This window comes from Corvus brachyrhynchos, unplaced genomic scaffold, assembly GCF_000691975.1.
Source record: "Corvus brachyrhynchos isolate BGI_N302 unplaced genomic scaffold, ASM69197v1 scaffold142, whole genome shotgun sequence".
NCBI classification, from domain to species: domain Eukaryota; kingdom Metazoa; phylum Chordata; class Aves; order Passeriformes; family Corvidae; genus Corvus; species Corvus brachyrhynchos.
Window position 1 is genome coordinate 6243358 of NW_008237226.1, and position 17993 is coordinate 6261350.

Below are 17993 nucleotides of genomic sequence, written 5' to 3' on the forward strand. Positions count from 1 at the left end.
TCCTGCCGCTTCTACCCCTGCGCTCGGGCTCTGGCAGCGGAGGTGTGTAATAGGGAAGCGAGCCTAAAATTAACTCGCTTCCCTGTCTCCAGCTGTAACTATTTAGTAGGGGTGATAATGGGTTAGATTTATATCTGGGGAGTCACAACCCAGCTCTGAAGTGTGTGTTAAAACCAACCATCAAATGCTCTTCCTTTCTGTCGAACTCAATTTCTTAAAAGACTTGCATTTTTATAAGATCATAGGATAAAAAATGAGGTGTTTTCAAGCACAGGTTCCAAAACAAGGAAATTCCCGTATTGAGGTGCTTAAAAACAAGTCTTCTTGTGAATGCTTGAGACTGTAAAAAACTCAAGCAAACAAAACCCACTACAAACCAACCCAAATAACCAAAATAGGCCTGTAAAGTTTAAAACGTGAAATTGATTCCCAGCAAGTCCAACTTAACCTGCATCAGGTTGTCTGTTGAATTACTGAATGTGTTAAAGTGGCAGTGGCCATCTTACCTCCCCCACTCCTTTCTGCCTTCCCCCATCACTTGAGCAGTTGAATGAATCTGACTAAATGCACTTTTTATGTTGTCCTGCTGTAGCTGGACAACATAAAAATACCCCTTGCTTTTTCTGTCCCTTCCATAAGTCTTACTGCGTGTGATTTCTGCCAGTATGTGTTGTAGCAGTGGAATCTTACCTTCTCCCTTTTTTAGTTTTTATGTGTAGTAAACCCTTGCTATCTGTAGTATTTGATACTTGGGCAGATCTGTCATCAGAACCATCCTAGGTCAGGGACAGCATTTTACAAATGAGCAAAATGTCACTGCCAGTTACAAATGGAGTTAATTTGCCCTATGCATCTGCTTATGCAGATGACCTAATTGATTGTGTTATAATCGGAACAGAGATACTTCATAATGTATTTTTCAAAAAGTCCATTTCTGCAGAGCGTTTTGCATGCTTGAAAATGGAACTGAGCTTCTGTGGTTTTGATTCATTCAAGCTCTACTTAAAATTTTAAAGATCATATTTTTCCCACTGTATGGAGCACTAAATGTAGATTTCCTCTTTGCCTCTTAAACCTTTGGACAATGCTAATGGGAAATGAGGAAAAACCAAAATATATGTGCGTACGAGTAGTGGTGGTGCTGATGATGAGCAGTAAATTATTTAATTATGGGAACCCAGAGGAAAACATTGTAGTGGTGCAGTGTATAAAGGCTACGCTTAAGGTGTATTGAAGAGGGAGGAATGTGGGCAGTTACCTGCAAGCAAGAAAAATACTGCAAAGCTGTGAAGTACTTCATTAATGTGTATGAATTTTTTGTTGGAGGGGAAATTTTAATTTTGGAAAGTGGTTTCAGTCTTCTTCATCTGTGGGCTATTTTAGCCTTAATAAATCAGACTATAAATTAGTACTGAATGACTTTTCTGTCATTAAACTTGTTTGAGCTTGCCTCCTGGTGAACCGCGTCAGCAGCACACAGAGCTTGATTTGGTTTAATGAGTGCAGTGTATAAAATCATAAATGGTCCGTCGAGAAATGCACCCTGTAATCTGTATGCACTGCAAAGAATTCCTTCCCCCTCCTCCAGGTCAAGCCAGCTGCTGCTGCAGAAGCTGACATCCTCTAGCAAATCCTGAATGAATGAATGAAAACAACGTGATCGCCCTAATAATGACCACAATTGCACACGTCAACAGCTTTATTTTACCGAAATACAGGCACCATTTTCTAGCAGGCGAGAGTAATAAGATACTCTATTTCTTCAGCCTTGCAAATGAAAAAAGGTTACCAAAGCTCCCCTTCATCTGCCCCCCACCTTCCCCCCCCCAAACCTAGAGCTGTTTTTACACAATTTGGAATATAGTTCCATGCCATGGGGCAGTATTTTGTCTTTGTTTCCCTGCTTGTTCTCAGCATTTTAGTACATGATGTGTGGACACTAAAAATGTGTTTGTAGTCTATATGGTGATAATAGTATATAGAAAATTGATTGCTGAACTGGAGGGCTACTGCAGTAATAATGGAGGACTTGAAAAAAAAATTTAAATGTTCCATTTTCAGACATGGACCATTTTGCTGTGGCTTGTTAAACAATGCTGCTCCAGCTATTTATAGTTGTTATCAGTATGCAAGTCTTGGGGAAGTGGCTTGATTAAGTTTTTTTGTCAGTTTTTCAAAGCCATTTCCCACTGCTGTAAAATATGAGCTTAGGCTCTAGGTTTAATCCTGTTGTTTTTCTCACCAGTGCAGGAGATGTGTTTGTCTTTGGCTCTGCAGTCTGACTTGGATTGTTTCACGAATGTGCTCATTCTGGAGACTGCTTCTGATTCTGATGGATAGATGTTACTCTCTTAAGACACCTGTCCCCTCCCCACCTCCTTTCAGCCTTTTTCAGTATAGATTCCTTAATCTGGCTATTCTGCTAAGCCATTTTGTGTGGATATTTTAGTGATTTGCTAGAGGTCCTTTTATAAAGGAGATTTCTGTGAAAGCACTCCAGCTTTGAGCTTCTACAGGTCAGAGCAACTACCACTGCAGGCACTGACATCACTACTACACGAATGAAAGCAGCATGATCTGTTTTTTCTCCCATCATCATGTTTTCTACCCCTTCTTTCTAGTATGCTGTAAATGTTTTTATTCTGTAGCAACACCTTGTGTTTTTAGGACTGAAATTTTCAATAATATAATATTTTCTTCTAAGCAGATTTGGGGATTTTTAGTTGTTAGGAAACCATCAATGCCAGTAGCAGTATTTGGTTAGTACTGCTACTGAATGGGTGAGAAATTGTGAATGTTATATGTATTTTTTTAAGGTGCTAAAAAAAAAAAAAAAGGGGGAAAAAGGGGGAAAAACCTTCTGATATCATAGGATAAATCTGCAGTGTGCAAGTCTACACCTTTCATCTTTCTTGAAATGTATTTATTCCTTACTAGTAGATATTTTTTATGGTGTGTGCTCATGTTTTGGAGAGCTGGCAGGGGAAAAAGTGTCTGATTGAATGTAACAACACATGGTTTTCTTAGAGGGAATATATCTGTTAGATCTCTGAGTGCATAAAAGTAATGTCAACAGAATCTGAAGCTATGTGGTTTATGACAAAGGTGTTCCGGTAATAGTCCAAAGAAGCCAAACCCTTGGACATGTCAAATAAAACTTGCCACTTGCTCATGGACACATCTTCTAAAGAAAAAAAGCAAGTTTACTTTCTTGCCTTACCTGGATAAAATCAGAAGTTTCTGCTGTTATGTAAAGTAGCTTGTATAAATATGAGAGAGGGTTTCCTGTTTAGTTTCTTTTTTGTATACAAGGAGGGTGTAAATGACTTCTATATGATTCAGACTTAACACTGGTCTCACCAAATGCTTTGATTTGTTTAGTGTTAATTCTGGTGGTACTGTAGTATTATGTTTCATATTTTTCTAACTTTCACTTACACGTTTTATAGCACAAACTTTTTTTCCATATAAAATTTTAAAGACAAATGTTAGTTTTAAGGACATACGAAAAATACTGTAATCAGTTTGGCTGTTAAAGGTTCCCAATGTCTTTTACTTCCCAAAATAACTCCTGAAACGTTGCCAGCATTGGTGAGAGAAAGCAATTACAAAAGATGCTAAACAACTGCATAACCCAGTTCTGCTGTAAGAAGTATATATATCTGGTTTTAGGCTAGTGGAGGGAGGAGTGGAGTAAAACAAACAGTATTGTTGATCTCTAGACTTGCAAGGGATATCAATATTATAAAAACACCCAAAATGTGGGCTTCAAAAAGTGGAACTGTTTTAGTATCCTGGATTCAAGCCATCCAATATTGTGGCATCATAAGCATTTATACCAGAGACCAAGATGATCTTTCCTTTATTTCTAACAAATGTAGGTAAGGAAGTAATTTTTGTGACGCTTCCTATTTCCTGATCCCTGAATAATAGCAGTATTCCCATAATTGTATGGCCAAAACAGTTTTGCTCCAGCTTTGTCCCTCTCTCTTCCCAAAATAGCTTTCATTGGAATATAATATGATGAAATAAAAGACCCTGGCTAAATTTGATCCAGTTGTCCTGAACTCAGAGGCTTTTTAGTTATATGTTTGAACATGACTGTAAATGAGAATGGTGTATTAGATGTCTTTAATAAATATGCTTTATAAAACAAATAAACTGTGCTTCTTTCTGGTGTTAAACTACAGGAAAGTAAAATAGGAAGGTACTTTCTCCATTAAACTTGAATAGTACTGTAGCAAGGCATTAGCTATGAAAAAAGAACCTCCCTACCCCATGGAAAAAACCCAACTTAAAGATGTATATGTATATACCTGTTTTAAATCGCTACTTGTCCTTTAATTCTTATTCTTTGGACATAAGCAAGTATTCATGTGTTACAGATGGCCAAACTGATGGCCAAATTGAAGTTACTTGCCAACATCTGTGCATAGTAAAACAGAGGCAAATACTGAAATTTGGTTTCTGAAATACATAGTTCCTGTGTTTTGTTGTTTTCTTTCCCATGGTGGTGGGGTGAATGGAGGTTCTTAAAATGTATTTTAAAATGCAGGGATGGTAGATGAAGGGAGTGTATCTTATAATCTTACAAAAAAAGTCAGTGTTCACCAAGCCTAGACTGCTACATTGCAAAAATTCACAGTGAAAAGCCAGTTATTTTCAAAATGGGTTTGTGCTACTACTCTGTCATTATGAAAAAAATAATAAAAATAACTGATGCAGTAATTCTGAAGTTTCAGTTCAATCTAGACTTGAAAGCTGTAGTTGTAACAATGCAAAATGCGTTGGAAATAGAGTATACGCTCCTCAGTGTTTCAGTTTAAGTGAGTATCTGAAATACATTTTCAATGGGCCTTCACTGGTTGATTAATTATCTTCATCTGAAGAATATAATAATTATTTTTAACCTGCAGTGAAAAATGAAAGTTCCTGTTTAAATCAGTTGGCAATTACTTCAGTAGAGAAAAGCATTGCCAGCACTTGACAAAATAGGTAGTTCTTCATGGATTTCACATATGTTCACGGGAAGTTGTTAAAATAGTAGGGTTTAAGCATCAACTAGCATTTTTTAATAAGTATCTTTTATTGATGAAAAAGTGACCGTGTATTAAAGATGACTGGAAAATTTTGCTCAAGAATTTAACTGTTAATGATTATCATCTTGGTTTACTGTTAGTATTTAAATGAATGTTTATGTTATTCTTTCAGTGCTGCCTCCCATGTAAATCTGTAGTGCTTAAACAATGGCTTAAGGCATTTTCAGGCAAGTAAAATAATACTTACATCTCATCATTAGAAAGGATGCATCACAGCAACTTGTCAGCCTGAGATTGTGCCCTTTTCCTTTGTGTCACCATTTTTAAGATTTGGGTTATTGCAAAATGAAGAGCATTGGAGATAACAGTGAAGGAAAATGGGTACTTAATAATCTAATTTGGAGTAATAATTTTGAATCTGTATTTACTTCCCCAAAATTAGATAGTCCTTCAGTTATGCTTTATTTTTTTCCCATCTGATTTGACTCTGAAGTTCATCACTACTACACAACTAGTTTTGAATTGGGAATTAAATGCTAAAGTGTAGAGATAGCATTGAAAGGGATCAGAGGCTTCTGCAGTGTGGATGCCACACAGAGTATCATGATACAGTGTGTAATAGCAATCCTTTGGAAGGGTGAGTCAGGCTCTCCGGTTCTTACTTTTCTGAAGCTGACATCGCATCCGTGGAAGCCCTCATCCACAGCTGAAACTGAAAAACATGTGCTCTCAGGAACTCTTCCCTACTCTCCCAGCTGTGTGAGTCTGGGCTTAGCACCAGAGCTGTATGGTTATGTGGCCCCCTTGGATTGTCTGGTGATAACTTTGCTCAGACAGTGTGTCCTGGTAGTAGGACAGAGGAAGGCATGTAGTTCCTGGAAGTCTGTCTTGGAAGGAAAGGCAGCCAGGCCAAGTGGGGCTTGTTGGGGAGTGCTCTCAGTCTGCTGTCTCAGGCCTTGTAATACTTGTAATGTCTCTGCCCTGGGTGTGTTCATTCCACTTCTCCTTTGGTTTGTGCACTTCCTAGCTGCTGCTGCTGATTCCTGCCAAACTATTCTCTGAAGAAAAGACACCCAGAAAGTGTGAGTGTCTACACTCAAGCAATAACAGTTTTCTGCACAAAAAATTTGTAAATGGGGGATTAACCTAAACAGTTGATGTTAGGTCAGTGAAGATGGTTGTGATGGGAAGTTTTCATTTTTTGTAGTAGCAGATCTCTTAGCCTTCCATATTAGATATTGTTGCTTTGGAGATTGTGTACACTTCCCAGTAGGTTGTAAAATGTTATGAGCTTGAGTTTTGAAACCTTAATACAAGGTACTGTATTGGTTAGACCTCCTCATTTAGTGTAGCATATGTCCTGATGATAAATGATGCCACTGATGCCGGTGTTCATAAGGACTTAACATTCCCTGTTGCTGGTGTCAAATTGAGGAGTAGCTGTTTGCAATGGATATTGTTCTCTGAATCAAATACAAATGTGCTATTAACAGCATTGGTTCTTACATGCCATTTATTTTGCACAACCTGAAACTAGTTTTACTAGTAGTACCCAAACTATGCATTCTCTTTCCTCTTTAGGAAGAAAGTGTCTCATATTTTGCTCACAAGAGCAGTAGATAGTAGTTCTGTCATGGTTTTTGAATAATCTGAAATCCACTGTAGAGTATTTTCTTCTCAGTCTGCTGTGAGATAGTCTAAACAAGAATAATAATTTAAGTGTCTCATTCCTTGAACAGTGCAAGTCACCTGTTTGAAGAAGGATAGCTTCAGCCTCCTTTCCTGTGCTGTTACCGCCAGGCATTTAGCACTGTTGTAGACACGCTTCTGAATTTCAGGAATTAACACATATTTCTGACTGATAGGTCATTGCAAGATGACTGGCGTTCATACTTGATTTTGAAACTAATTTCTGTAGCTAAATTAATTTTAGTATTATATAGTAAGTATAAATCTGTCTTTTAGAAATGTAATTACTCAGTTGTGAGCCGATTAAATGTATGGCATTGTGGGTATTGTTATAGTATGTGCCTTTTAATCTCAGGTGTTTTGGTGTTCAGCGTCTATTCTGGAGTTCTGAAAGAAATAATTAGTAAAGGTTGTCTAGCTGGATTACCTGGGTATCTACATTTTTTAAAAGTCTTCATAGTTAGAAAAAAAACCCAAACATTTTAATATAGGTGCTTAGGCTGCAGTACCAAAAAAAATTCAAAACTGTAATAATTGCTTGACATTTTCAGCACTTGGAGACCAAGCTATCATTGGAAATAACGTGTTCTTACCAGGAAACAAGTTTTGGTTATTCAATGTTCAGTTACTAGCTAATTCAATTAATTGTAGTCTGCAGAAATTACCCTGTAAATACAAACCTCACTTCAAATTACGTCATGCAGTCAGCAGTTGGCTATTAGGGAGCAGATTACTTAAGTGCAAATATGAATTCCCAGGTTTGTGAACATGTAGCTCTCAGGGATAACAGTGCAGTTGCTTTTCTTAGACGAAGTGCTGTAACGGTGCTGGATCAGAAATGTTGCTGGTTAAACCTTGAAAATTTTTCACTGTGTTCCCATAACTCAGGCCACAGAGACACAGCATGGAGGAGCCAGCTCTACAAGAACTATGGGTTTCTGTGGGTATTTAACAGGATCTCAGTACCACCCCTTCTGCACGTCACGGCAGAGCTCCCTAGCCCAGTAGGACTAAAGGTGTTGGTGATTACAGCAGGTATCAGAGTGGTGCTGTCTGTGCTTGAAAGGTTTGGTGAGTCCAGTTCTCACACATGGAGGCAAATTCAGTCCTGAGTGTCAGCTGGTCGGTCTTTCTGGAATCTGGAGCCCTGGAAAGTACATTATGAAAACTAAGTGGTTTTGCAGCGTTGACTCTGTGAGTTAGGTGTTACACCTCCATATTCAGCATACATTATTCTAAATCTTTGTTATATGTGATATCTTAACTTTCTCCTTTTCCAAGCAGTGAAGAGTTGAGTTGTTCACAGAAAGTTAAATCCAGATTTACGCTGAGTGCCCCAGAACAGACTTTGACCAGAGTGACTCTAAAAATACCAGCTAACTGCTGAAGAATGCAGAAATGAGACTTAGGTTTACACAGTAGTTGGGAGGCTGCCAGGTTAAAGGAGAAGCTATCTTCACAGAAGTAAACTTCTGTTCAAGGTCTTAAAATCTTTATTGTTAACTGATAGCTGTGTTTGGTTAATTGTTGCAATTGATAGTGGAATACCACACTTCCTTTCTCTCATACTCTGATTCCTTTGGTATTTCACCTTCAGTGGCTCCTTTGTTATACCTGATACCCTGCCCAGAATAATCATCTCCGCAATGTTTTCTTCACCCACAAAGAAACCATAAAATACATTTGAAATACTTGCTGTTCTTTTCAAAGGAAACAAGGAAAAGTCCTAAACTGCAAGAGAAAAGTTTCTCATGGGCAAAAATGTAATTAACTCATGCATGTTTAAAAGTAATGTGTATTTGAGAAGTGTCCATACAAGGAAGTGACTGGAGACACATACTCTGTGTAGGTTATTCTCCATGTGGAAGATCCAAATAAACTTCAGGTGTTGTTGTAGAAAGAGAAGTTTATTCTTTCAAAACAAATGTGCAGTCCATACATATATTATTTAAAATATTCTGTAAAACTGTTGCATAGAGCCACCTTCCAAAGAAGGGACTAGGCTATTCAGATGATTTGAGACTCATGGTTTTGTTCAGTGGTGTGGATAGCCTTTAATATGAAGTCGAAGGATGCAGGGAGATCTTTTCTTTGCAAGATTTATGGTAGAAACTTAGACTGGCCACGTTGAAGATGGGAACTACCAACTGTAACAACTCAAAATTTGGGAGAAGCGGAAGAAATGGGTGTGCTGACACTGTACGTAGAATGTTAGATCTTGTCTTTGTTTAGTCATGCAAGTTTGCATGCATATACAGCAAAAGAAGAAAATCCTACATAGAGGTATGTTCAAAATTCATAAATCTGGAGTAAAGTTTTGGATTTCTGAAGGAAGTAGTTTGAAAATTCGTCTAAACAGGGTTGCTCTGCCTTCAATACAAAGAGAATGTGTTTTAATGAAAAATGTTAACACTATTGGAGTCTTTCAGACATCAGAAAAGTTCAAGGATGTGATCTGATTGCATGGACACTTGTCGCAGCGGGGATTACTGCAACAAGTATATTTCAAACCAGGAGTCCCGTGGAAACGAAGTATATATGGACAGATTCATGGTAGAGGTTTCAGAGATGTTTATTTCTCCAGCCGCATGGCCGGGGCTCAGCTCCGGCACTCCGCATGAACGGGACCCGAGGGTCCTTGGCCACCCCGGGGAACCCAAACCAACCAATGGGGAATGAGACTGACCAGGGGCAGGGAGACCCCGTGTCTCCTCCCCAGGGCCCATCTCCCAGGGCTCCATGGCAGGGGAGGGACCCCAACAGACACTTATCTCGAAAAGGCTGCTAGGGATAAGCAGAGAACCTGCAAGAAACAGCAGGAGGAACTGAGGAAAGAATGTCATGTTACCAATCAAAAGGTGAACCTTAGCTGAGAATTGTTAAAACACGAACAGGCTTGGTCTTTGTGTGCTTTAAGACAGAAAATAAAAACAGACAGATTGAAAAATGAGGAAGAAGTTGTAACCGTTTGGTACGAAGAAGAATAGATCTGAGAATGATCTGAGACTGATTTGCTAGAATGTATGGTTTCAAAGTCAGTTCCAAGGAACAGTAGCTACAGTCTCAGAGGAAATAGCCCAAATACTTGGTCAATGCTTTGTGCTCACCAGAACAAAGTCTAAGAAATCGCTTTCCATAAGGACAGTGATTTTTAACTCGGAAAGATGAACCCCAAAATTGTAAATACTGTAAGGATAACTTGGAATTAGGAATTACCAAGACTGTGATAAATATAGATTGTATATTTCAGTAAAGTCAGTTCAGAGATCTCCATTGCAGGATTCTAGAGCAGCCTACTCAGAAATTGACACTTACATGCAAATTTCTGAGGCAGTCTTGTTAGTAGGAGTGACATCATTTGAGAATAGATATCTGAGTATAGAATGTACAATGCTGATGTTTTAAAAATGTGAAAAACATGTCCATTGCTAGAGAACTGTCAGTGAAACTTCAGAAGACATTTGAAGGGATGGTGGAAACCAGGAAGAAATGTTACAGTGCAAAATGAGCTTTCCAAAGGGTGTCATGCTAACCTGGTGGTTTTGATAAGAAAACTGATCTCCTAGACGGGAAGTAGATCTTACCTGTTTAGGCAAATTTTGAAATTAGGGTGATGAAACTGTTGATGAATATTGAGAGGTTTAATTAGTATGCAGGAAGCTTATGCAAGAAGAGTTTAAGAACCATGGGAATTGAAATAATAAGTTTAAAAAATAAGATTTAAAAGTAAAAAGTGGAAGTTTATGTATGTGAGGTTGTACTTGAGGAGAATATATTTTCCTTAGAGGAGGAGCATCTAATTTGAAAATTCTGGAGGGTGGAGTTGGGTGATGGTGGGATCTCTAAACTGCCAACATGAAGTGACTGAAAAATTGCTGGGCACAGGTCTGGTCTTGCATGAAGTGCAGCTGGCCACACAGGGTCTGCTGGGGCATTATATGGGGTACTGCCCACCATTTTGGTGCTCCACAGGTCAAGAAAGGTAAAGTCAAACAGGAGCTGACTCAGAGAAGGACTCCCAGATTAGGAGTTTAACTGTGTGATGTTAAAAAAAAGTCACCTCTGAACAAAAACAGTTGCTTTGTCAGAATCTGGGTGGGCAAGGAAGGGAATGAGTGGGTGGATTGCTTTGACAATGTAAATATTTATATATTAAACTATAAGAAGGCCTGAAACTATCAGGAGAAAAATTTTCCTGGGTCATTTTTCCAGTAGGAATTGTGACAAAATAGCTGCTGTAAGACTGACTGTACTCTTGTTTTGAAGTGATTATGTGTTTTGTCAGTGCTAGCTGTGAAGTGGGCTCCAGATTTAGGAAGTTGCCCTTAGTCCTTTGTTTCTGTGTCTTAACTGATAATGAAAAAATAATTTATTTAATTGTTGAAGTTGAGCACTCTCATTTAGGCAATCAGTTTTAATCTGGTTTTACATTTCTATTCTTCAATTTTTTTTTCAGAAAAATATATTATTGTTTAGTATAATTTTCTCTAGCTAGGAGAATGCTTTCTATCTCTAATAATTGGTGATCATTATGATGGCATTGTATAGCCTCTATGCATTGATTACAGTTCTTTGTATATTTTGATTATGAAAGTAGTGAGTTGTGCCTTCTGATTTGTTTTATTCATTATTATGTCCAGCTGCATTTTGATGGAAAGAAGAATTAGATTAAAGGTTTACAAAACCCTCACTTTCTACATCTGGTTCAATTTTAAGTATTGTTGTTATAACAAGAAAAAAAAATCCTTTCAGAGTCATGAAGTTTATTCTAAAAAAGTGGCAGTTTCTTCAGTTGCTGGATCAACTGGCTGTTTATAATGACCTTCTGTATTTTAATTATTAATATTCTGGGAGGAAAAATAACACCCCAATCTTTAGTGCTGTTCTTGGTTCCCAGTTTGGTTCTCAATATTGTAGACATAGAATAGATGATTTAGCAGATCTAAATTAATGAACTTAAAGAAGGGAAATTCTCTATATCTGCTGAAGTGCCCAACAGTTAATGGATAGTTGTTTCAGTGTGCTTTTTCCCAAGTACTTAGCTGCTGAGCTCAAATCAAATTTGTCTTATCTTTATAGTATGAGCCTTTTTTAGTTACTTTATTAAATTATACTATTTGTGTAGTATTTATATTTGAAGTAATAACCTTACAAAGAAAAACATATTCTAAAAATGTGAAATACATAAAAATTGGAAAGGTCTGGAATTAGTGTTTTTTACCTACATGGCATCGTGTTAGAAGAGTGCAAGTGTGTAGGTTACGTTGGTTGAACAAAGCAGGCTTTTGTGACATGAAAAGCTACAGGTCCTATACATGCCAGCAGTAATCCTTGTTAGAAGAATAATTTAGCTTTAGTGGGCTGAAACTTTCTGCCATATGGTTTGTTTACTTTTCTTACAGAGATTAGAGTGTTCTTTCTGTGTTTGATCTCTAAGGATAATGTTGATTTTAAACAGGGGAGTTTTGCTATGAAGAAAATCTGACTTCTGAAAGACATTCATAGTCACATTTTACTTGACCGGTGGTTGGGGGGAATAAGGGACACGAGGCAGAGACCTTGCTTCAATGTACATGCATAGGCAACCAGGATTTTGAGTCATCTGCAGGTCCAGTGAAATATGCCTACAAATTCATCCATGTGTTCTGTTTCCTCTGGTATCCATACTAGCCCTGCGCACCGTGCCTTCCTGTGCGGTTGGGTGAGCAGAGCTGACATCCTTGCAGAGTCGTGCATGAAACCTCTGTTATGGAAGGAAATGCCTTAACCTATGGGTTGGATTCAGTGACTAATCAGAAGCCCTCTTCCCTTTCTAGGTGACTTAGTCATAGCTGTAAAAGATAACTCAATATAGTGGATTCCTAAATCCCGTACTGTGGGTCAGTGTGTGTACGATTTTCCTTTGAAGGAACAAGCTGGTTTTGTTTTATGTTGTTTCCCCAGTATAGGTTACGTCCTGTCTTGATAGACTTCTGTTTCTTGCAGTTCAGTCTGAATTGTCATAAGCCTGGGCAGGTACAAAACCAAATCTGCCCTGACTACCAGATTGTAAAATGCTCTGTGTGGAAGACTGGCTTCCCTCTTCATTTTTTTTTTTAATCCCTGAAGAATTCTGTATGTAGAAAGCATATCATTCATGGACCTGGATCCTTGTTCAGTTTTGGTTGTTGGAGCCTTGGTTAGATTTTGGTGCTGTTCTGTGCTGCCATTTTTTTTTTTTTTTTTTCTTCAGTTAGGATGATGAGAGGAAATAGAGTGGATTGTGTCAGTCTCCTAGTAACTTAGAATGTCATCCCTCTTCATTTTTAGTCATTCTGTCTCTTGATTTCTAAAGATAGAAACTGGGGAATAATTTCTGAAGTTGATACAACTGAACCAAAAGCAATGTGGTGCACATAATGAAGACAGACGTTTTAAGTGGCTGAATGTAAAGTATTTTAGAGATGTATCGGAAGGTAACTTGAAAAGACTGTCTCTTCTTATATTCTCTTAGAATTATAATTTTGGTAGCAAAACACTGTACTGCCTTTTAAATGTTTGAAAAAGCTAGTATTTTGCTTTAAGATATTAAAAAGATTAAGCAATTTAATTTGAAATTATGAAGGAAGAGTGCAGTAATTTCACATTTTTTCCTTTCAATTGCATAAAAGGGTGTTGTGGGTTTTTTTAAGATGCTATTTAAAATCCTATTTTTTATTATTTTGTATGAACAGTACATGGCAAACAGTGTGCTCTTTGTTGCTCTGCACCTTTCTGAACTGTTAATGCAGTCATGCAGCCAGTTAGCAGACTGGGTCAGAAACAAGTCTGTCAGTCAGTGGCAACTGGGAAATGTCTTTTGAGCCAATAGATCTCTTTACTCCTCTGGAGTAAAACTTCAGGGGACCCCAAATCCCTTGTTAATCTTTTTCATGAGAGATTTTGGCTCCAATTACAAGAGAAAAGCCTTCTTGAGAATGAAGGTTGAAATATTTTTTTAGAGTGGCCTCTAAATCCTCCTTATTCCATCTTTTTCCTGGCAAAGTCATAGAGACAAGTTCTGCAAGTTAAACATGCACTAGTTGGACCATCTACCTATATAATCAGAGCAGGAAAGACCAATTAGATACACATTCAGATATCAGCACAGTGGGGTGGTTTTTTTTTTACTTGCTTAAAAAGCAAACCAACAAAAAAAACCCCACCTCCCTTGACCAGACTCTTCAGAGACAGAGTCCTTTTGAATCCAAAAATCTACTTTTGTGCTACTCAGGGAATCACTGTCCAAAGTAAGCAAGAGCAAAGGTAACCCTTCTTCATGCTTGTACAAGGTGTAACAGGAGGAGGGGCTTTTAACTAGGTGTAGGACAGTCATCAGTAGCTGCTGTGGGAAATGTGACCTAAGTGATGTCAGGCCATCATTCTTATGGGTCACTGTGGGTCACCATTCCTTAATATTCAGCTTTCTATTTCTAGTTTTTGATTTCCTAGGCTGCATTCCCACATAAGGCATTATTTAAGAAGCATTCACACATGCACTTCTTCAGCTCATTGGGTTAGTAGATTTTTATAAATTTGTTGTCATATCTGGTAGGAATGTCCTGGAAGTACCTGATACTATTTAATGGTGCTATACCCAGTCTCTGAACATTCTTTGAGCCAGACTACTTGAACTCTGACTCTGTGGCTCTTGAAAAGAGTCTTAAGCAGACTAGGAAATCCATCATAGTGAGTCCTCCTAAGAGTATTTTTGGAGAAAATTCTTTTGAAGTTAATGTTAATTTCCTAGGTGAAATCTGAAATTCTTAAGGAATGGATGAGTCCTAAGCTTGGACTCATTTCACTAGTAACTTGTGACCAAAAGGTTGTGCAGGGTGCTAGCAGCTAAACTGAAGAGAAACAACATCTCATGAAAATGTATTGTGGGATTTAGTACTTGATAGTTCATGGTTCTTGGGTTAATACTTCAAGTTAAAGAACTTTTGAGAAAAGAAACTAAGAAATTACTTCAAGAATATTGTCTAGCCTTTTGTCAGGACAGTGTCACGATTAGCTGACATCAGTAGTGAGATGACAACACTCCTAGTCTGGGGGGAAGACTTAATCTTACTTTTATTTCACGTTTTTCACTCAGCTTGAGAGGAGTCTGTGTTATCTGAGACATTCTTAGGATAATTTTAGTCTTTGAAAATCAGTTACATCTATGCGAGTACAGGAGTGGAAAAGTTTTGGCCGAATTTGAACTGGATTTGCTAACTGTTGAAAGAACATGGGGAGAAAAGATGCTGACAGATGAACTCTGGTGGATTGAGCTGAATCAGTTTTTTTAATGCTACCAATGCTAACTGTCAGTATTGCTCTTCTACTGCAGGTGATTCTCCTCATTGCACATGTGGCACAAAGCTTTATTTAAGCTGAAAATGGACTGTGAACATGGCTTTCAGATTATGTGCAGGTTACCTGTCTAGCCTAGATGGGAAGGCAAGCTCTTCATTTTAGAGCTCTAGCAGATGGTTTTATTTGAGTCCCATGTCCTTTCCAAAAGAGCTGTCGTGTTAGCCTCTTACTGAATTACATTTTGCTGTCAGAGAAATGGAAACCTTTTTTCAGTCAGTCTAGGTGGTATAACTAGAATTCTCTTTGCTCTCAACACAGCATGCAGAATCATGATTTCATGCAGTTTATTTTAGTTGATTCCTGCTGGGAGGTAGGATCATGCTGAATTTTGCCAGCTGTAGTATTCAGGTGGACCCTTGTGTCATTTTGTATAACATTAACATTCATAACTAGAATTGTGTAGCAATTTGCCCTAAATACATGCCATTAAAACTTGTGGCATTTTTTAAATAACACATAGCATCACAGGATATTCTGAGTTGAAAAGGACTCACAGGGATCATCGAGTCCCACTCTTAAGAGAACAGCCAATACAGAGATCAAATCCACAGCCTGGGCATTATTATCATCATGGTCTAATCCACCAAGCTAATCTCAGTCGTCATGAGGTATTTTGCCTTGCTGCAAGCATATGTCTTGCTTTTTTAATTTCTGGCTAACTTCCTCAGGTAATGTTATGCTGCTTAAGTGCTGTGATCTTAAGTTTGCTTATGCTGGAGGTAGAATTGGTTTTCATATGAGATGTCTCACTTTTCACTGAGGAAGACAGCAGAATCCTTTGACTTACCACTGCAGTAAAATCCATTCATATGCTTGAGATGTTGTCAGATGAGTTTTAGTCTGAAACTTGGATAAAATCAAGTCTGTAATTTTAGAGATTTCTTTGTTTTGTTGAAGCCTTTCTGAATGCTGAAGTCTGTTGGCTATCTTCAGGAGCTGTTGAAGCACTTCAGCTACTTCGATTCTCTGAGAAAACTGGAACATGAGGTTTCCAACCAGAGAAAGTGATTTGGGCTGGAGAAGGATATTCATGACAGCATCAGCATTCCATTGATAATGAAAATTTGAGGAGAAGTGTTATGTAGTAGCTCCCTAGAGTAGTGGGAAGCCAGACTTAGGAGGTGAGAAAAGCAAAATTAAGAAATAAACTCTGAGAGCAGTTCTAGTATTTAGAAAACAATTTAAGCTGACCTGATCTGCCACTGTTGGGGTCCAGTACAGTGATGCTCTCCAGGGCATCCCATCATCTCTGAATACATTACTGTACAAGACACCTTGTCAGATGATAATTTGCAAAAGTTCCTTCAAATGTCGTGCTTATAGATCCCGTCTCCTTTATTTTTTATGATCTAATGATATATCATGAAAGATGAGGAGCCAGAACTGTTACTGAACAGACCACAGTGCTGCTGCTGTTCTAGCGCTCCTGGCGGTTTCTGCCCATTATGTTGTGGCAACTTTGCTGTAATGGGGAAAACCATGTGTTTATGACTTTGGGGGGATGCACTTTTCTTTATGTTTAACTCAGTGAATTGCTTTCACACCTCTGTGCATGCCATCTCAAAGGAGATGGAAGGAGCACAGACAACGGTGGAATAGGGATGGCATTACATTTTTGTTAACGTGAATTGATTTGTGCAGTTCAGAAGTGGTTTGTTTCCTGTAATTCAGAGTAATATTGATGAATATTAGGGACTTTGGAAATCACATCTTGAACATTTTCTTCTCTTGGCTTCAGGGCTTGACAGTGTCTTGCAGTCCACTTCCAAAATGACCATGGAGAAATAAAACTAGTAATTTTTGGTGGTGTTGTTTCTCTTCAGTTTTAATGGCATTAGTATAGTTACTAATGTTGGGATTCGTTGTCTTTCTTCTGGATGTAGAACACGTCACAGACCGTAGCTAATTCTCTGGTTGTGTATATTTTGTTGTCTTTTAGGCTTGTGTTTTCTTGGGTTTAGTCCTTATTTCCTCATCTTCAAACATAATTTTGTGCATTGTCTTTGACTTGTTTTAAAAGGTGTTTTTTGAGAAACTTTCAGAACTTGGGCTACCTGAAACAGTAGCATAGTGCGATAGCATGACAGGGAAGGTTGGAAGAATTCTTTGTAGCTGTGTACCCATTAGGTACACTTGTGTTTCAGCACAAATGTAAACACTCGTTTCATTTTTAAAATTTGTCATCTTTATTTTGGATTTCAGACTTCTTTACTTTTAATGGTTCAGGGATCTTTCTTAAAATGCCAGTTTGTCACAATGGGAATCCTATAAGAATAGATCTGTTTGAAATGGTAGGGGTTTGATTTATAGATAAGGCAGTCAAAGCAATTATAGTGTGAGGCAGTATGATGTATTACATCATGTCAAATTCACAGCATTACTTAAAAGTCTTCACCTAAAATTTGTACCTAATGCAGTGTTTCAGCAGATCTATATTTCTATAAAATGGTCTGTTTTAACATTATTGTCTTCATATATGATGCTGTAACCATGCTGTATTAGTGCAAGCTACACCCTAATTGTGCTGAACGCTATATATCACATTGATGGTGGACCCTGCCTTTTGAGATCCATCAGTTCTAGGTGATACACAAATAGAAAATGGTTGTGAAGGTCAGTGGCCTTGTTTGGAGTCAGAAGTGTGCCAGCAGATCTGCTTTCACATTCTGAGCAGTGAGTAGGCTTTTGGTGGGTCAGATCAGTGCATATCACGTGACTAATTTGGAAGGTATCTCACCTGCGAATTTCTTTTAGTAGGGGTGAGCAAAACAGACAGTAGTTGCCATGTAGGGCTTAGGTTGGCTGAGGTGGAGTCTAGACGATGAGTATATAAAGTAATTTTGCCTAAAGGACAAAGCAAGACAATCTAGAGAGTGTGCTGTAAAACTC

The 17993-nt window shown here is 38.1% G+C and overlaps 1 protein-coding gene across 5 annotated transcripts in view; it reads left to right on the forward strand.

Annotated features, from left to right (window-relative positions):
• GLCCI1 (glucocorticoid induced 1) overlaps positions 1-17993 on the forward strand; it is a 63301-nt gene that overhangs the window by 10365 nt on the left and 34943 nt on the right. The gene's annotated exons all lie outside the window — the stretch shown is intronic.